A 5,338-nucleotide genomic window follows, 5' to 3' on the forward strand; every position below is an offset into this window, starting at 1 on the left:
TATAGTGCCTTTTTAAGTGACCAAAAATGCTGGAGGGCTACTAGGCCCCCTCCCACAACCCTTTTTTCCTATTTTCGTCTACTAAAAATTTTTAGATAGCCATTCTGTTCAGCATAGTTAAAAAAAAAATATATACCTTTGAAGGTAACAAATTCCTCCTAGAGCCCTTATGGAAAGGTCTTAAAGTTATAAAATATCTCAACTGTATACGTATAGTATTTATTATTTGGAAATCTGCATACATTTTTTGGGGAGCGGGGCAAATTTTATGCTGTTTTTTTTCCACAAGAAAGTTTTTCTATGGGGAGGTAAGTTTCCAGGGATGTGACTTTTCGCGGGAAAATTTATACTGGGGGAATTGGCCAGAATTCCCATACGAAATTCTTTTTGTGTCTTGCTTTCATTTTGCCGACTCACTTTTACGCGTGGAAATGTTAAAGGTAATTGGGTGGGGTAAATTATCACCGAGATAGAATTATCTAGAGGATATTTCTTTAGGGAGGAAGGAAGGATTTTTCTGTGGAGGTGGAGCCAGATTTCCTGGCATTATTTAAAAAACCATCAGAAATTAAATGAAAAAACACATTTCTTCAACTGAAAGTAAGAAACATGATTAAAACTTAAAACAAACAGAAATTATTATGTATATGTGGGGGTTTCCCCCTCCTCAACACCTTACTCTTTCAAACAGTTTGCAGTAACGAACTGTAAGTAAAGAGCGACCCGGCTCAATAGTAATTAAAACTCTAGAAAACGGAATTTTGGTACCAGTAGATACATCAAAAGAATCGGATTTTTATGCTGGTTTCAAATATAGAAGTAACATCAAATTTAGTCTAGTCTTTCTAGTCTTTAGTCTAGTCTAGTTTAGTCTTACCAATCAAAAGTTACAAGCCTGAAAAAATTTGCCTTATTTTCAAAAAAAAAACTACTAAAAGTGATAGAATCTTAATGAAAACAAACCATCATATTCAGCGTATCAAAGAACCCTACTATAGAGATTTCAAGCTCCTACCTGCAAAAATGTGGAATTTTGCTTTTTTTGCCAGAAGAAACATCACGGATGCTTGTTTATTTGTTTTTTTTTGTTGTTTTTTTCGTTTTGTTTTTCCCAGGGGTGATCGTATCGATTCAGTGGTCATAAGAAATCACGAGAGGGTTCATTCGAACGGAAACCAAAAGTTTTAGTGGCTTTTTTAAGTGACCAAAAAAATTGGAGGGCAAGTAGGCCCCCTCCCACGCTCATTTTTCTCTATATTCACCTGATCAAAATTTTGAGATAGCGATTTTGTTCAGCATTGTCTAAAACTTATTAAGTATGTCTTTGAGGATGACTTAATCCCCCACAGTCCCCAGGAGAAGGGCTCCAAGTTATGATATTTGCCTATTGTTTACATATAGTATTTGTTACTTGGAAGTATGCAGACGTTTTCAGGAGGGATTTTTCCTGGTGGGAAGGGGGGTCAGGGGAGGAGACTACGTGGGAGGATATTTACATGGACGATATTGTCATGGGCGAAGGGAAATTTCTATGACGGGGGCCGCCGGATTTCCCAGCATTATAAAAAAAAACTTCAGAAATTAAATTAAAAAAATTTTTTTAACTGAAAGTAAAGAGCGACATTAAAACTTAAAAAGAACATAAATTATTCCGTATGTGGAAGGGGGTGTCCCATACTCAACGCCTTGCTCTTACCGCTAAAGTTTTTTATTGTTTTAACAAATAGAGTTGTAAGAAAGAGTCAAGCTTTATTGTTTTTTATTGTTTTAACAAATAGAGCTGTGAGAAAGAGTCAAACTTGAGCGCAAAGAGCAAGACGTTGAGGAGGGGACAGCCCCTTCCATGTACGGAATAATCTCTGTTTTTTTTTATGTTTTAATGTCGCTCCTTACTTTCAGTTAAAATTTTTTTTTTTTATTTAAAACTTGTTTTTTTATCCAATGATGGCATATTTTTCTTGGTATTCATAGCACTTATTAGTGTTATTGAGACAACCTCAGACGTGCAGTTGACAGAATTGCATATAAGGGTATGAGTTTTTTGTTCTTTGTTCTTTTTTTCTTTCTTTTCTTTTGTTCTCCTATCAGAAAGCTGTCAAAAAGTTTTATTTTGTCTTACTAGAATTTGTACCTCCCAGTGGAATATTTAGTAAGCCCTCCGTTTCATTAAAAATACATGAAGAAATTGTATCTTCCGGGAACTTTACCTCATGAGAACTGAAGAAATAAAAAAAGCTGTATGTTAGATTGTCCTGCATTGGGACTGCGTGGGAAGGCAAGATCATTTTGGGAAAATAAGGATCGAAAGATATTTATTTGATATTGACACTATTTTTGGACAGTGACCGTTAAATAGCGCATGTCAAAATAATATAACCAGTGTACAATAATCGAGGTAAACCTTTTGACAAGGCCATTTTTGTAGCAAAACTGTCGAAAAACTTTTTTTTGTTAATTTCAAAAGAACATTATTCAAAAAAGAAATTTTTCAAAGAAAAGTAAACAGCCATTTTACCATAAAAGACGATCAGAAATTAAGTCATAAGGTAATTAAACCTTAAAACGAACAGAAATTATTATCAATGAATAAATAAAACCCAAGACGAACAAAAATCAAAACGAATAATCAGGTCAGATGCAACTCTTTGCCGTTGCCTATAGAAAAGGTCCAAGACTTCACTATATTAATATCATTATTATTATATGTTTTTCTCAGAGGTACTTCCTAGGGAAAGGGTGGTCATATAAACTTTGGACAAGGCTTATTCGATAGGGAATTAAAAGTTCTAGTGCGCTTTTTAAGACTATCAAAGTGACCGGGGAGCAGCCAGTTCCCCTCCTACATCTTTTCCCCTCAAATGCACCAGATAAAAATTGTGAGATAGCCGTTTGTTCAGGACAGTCCAAAGGTCGTGCCTCTGGGGTTTACATAATCAGCTAAAGCCTTGTGTTGAGAGATCAGCAAACGTTACTGCTACCATAATGGGTTTACCAACGAATGAACTCCATGAAATCGATTTTATCGACAGTGAAATGTATGACGAGGTTTTTAAAAGTTGTGAATACCCCTGAAATAAAAATATATGACATCTGGATAAAAAACTTGAAGTATTTTATGAGTAGATTTAAGATGTTAATTTTTTATGATGATATTCATCATGTAATTATTTCAATAAAAATATTTTGTTGCATTACTTCGTCTTTGTTTCCATTATTTTTAGGGTACGGTATCAACTCCAGCGGAAATTCAAAACTGAAGGGTAACTTTTTTTTATTCTCTATGCTGGTTCTCAGAAGTGGAATATATCTTTGGAAAAAAACTTCAGAATCGAAGTGTAACTTTTTTCTCTTCTATAGAAAAATTCAGGAGAGAACTTTCTCTCTTTTACGTAAAAATTCAGAACAGAGCTGCGACCTATGCAAAAATAATGTCGTAATAGAAAATAAATCTTAATTCAACCTTAGACACATGGATCCAAGAGACGAAAAAACAAATTAGTTTCGTGAGTATAAAAAATTAATAAGAAAAAAGCACTTTTGCTCTTAATTGAACATAAGGCACACAGATTCAAAAGATGAGAAACATTTTAATTTCATATCCATGATACCAACACTTCAAAATATAAAGAGAAGTCTTAAAAACTGGTGTCGATGACCAGTCATAGAGTACCATGGAGTCAGCCAAATAAAAAAAACTCTCAGTGAGTTTTTTACATTTAAAAAAGCATAGTACAAAAAAAGTCCAAAAAAACATTCAGTCCAAAAAGAAGTGCTACTACAAACATTATTTTTCTAATATTAAAAGTCACGATTAACATATCTGTCATTCTCATTTTGAATTTGAAAAAAATTAAATGTGATTTTTTTATGTTTTAAATATCTTTCATGTCATTCTAAGCCATGTAAAAAAAAACTGAAAAAAGCCCCCCCCCCCAAAGTCCCCCTCAAACCAAACTCCTCCCCCACCCCTCCCCCTTCTTGAGTGGTGACATGGAACCCAACCAAAAGAAGAGATTGTTTGTCCAGTATGCATCTCAAATCATAGTGGTATGCATATTCTCAGGATGATACCGTAAATAATGCCTCGAAACAGGTCACCGTTAACACCTACCAAAAATCCAATTGATAAATAGAATGTGAAAACAACTTGTTACGATATTACGACGCTTAGCATCAATTGCCCTGTGTCTGCTTGGAATGATAGCCCATTTGTATGGTGAACAATAAAAATCCTTACATCCATAAACATAAGACATCCATACAAAAAAAATTAAATAAAACATGGAATGATATCCCGCTCGTATGGTGAACAATAAAAATCCTTACGTCCATAAACACAAAACATCCATAAAAAAGAAACAACATTAAATATAACATAGAATGATAGCCCGCTTGTACGGTAAACAATAATAATCCTTATATCTATAAACATAAACATCCATACAAAAAAAACATCATTAAATATAACATAGAATGATAGCTCGCTTGTATGGTGAACAATAAAAATCCTTACATTCATAATCATAAAACATCCATACAAAAAAAAACATTAATAAAACATGAAATGATAGCCCGCTTGTATGGAATGACTATGTGTCTGCTTGGAATGATAGCCCACTTGTACGGATAAACATCAAATAAAACACCCTATAATGAACAATAAAAATCCTTACATCAATAAACATAAAACATCCATACAAAAAAAAACATCAAATAAAACATTAGTCATACAAGAAATGTGTCTGCCAGGAATAATAGCCCGCTTGTATGGTGGGAGTACTGTCCGCTTCCTTAGATTGACATAATAAGGGGTACTGCCCGCTCGGAGACATTAAGACATGCAAAAAGGATAGGGCCCCGCTCGGAGACATACATGAAAAAAGGATAGGGCCCCGCTCGGAGATATTAATACATGCAAAAATGATAGGGCCCCGCTCGGAGACATTAATACATGCAAAAAGGATAGGGTCCCGCTCGGACAGCAAACAGGATAGGGCCCCACTCGGAAAATTAACACAATACTACTGGTGTGCGCAAACAAAGGACGACTACCCCCCTCCCCCATTGCACTTACTGGCTGAAGGACCACAAAATGAAGATCAGCAGCGCCTATTTGGTTCTTGAGGGTCTAGTGCCGTTATTCTACTTACTTACTTACTGTTGAAATCAACACAGTTTTATCGAAGGGAATAGGACGTCTATCCATACGCTCAATTACAGCACTTAAAGATATCTTCTTAAGTATCTGACTTTTGAGTGGCAAATAATCATAAAAATTCTACTTTGGGGCCTGAATGAGACAGCATCTTACAAAAAGTGAAACTTGTGCTGTATCATT

The sequence above is a fragment of the Artemia sp. Qi Xiang Cuo genome, chromosome 3 (genome assembly GCF_049724085.1).
Source record: "Artemia sp. Qi Xiang Cuo chromosome 3, ASM4972408v1, whole genome shotgun sequence".
NCBI lineage: Eukaryota > Metazoa > Arthropoda > Branchiopoda > Anostraca > Artemiidae > Artemia > Artemia sp. Qi Xiang Cuo.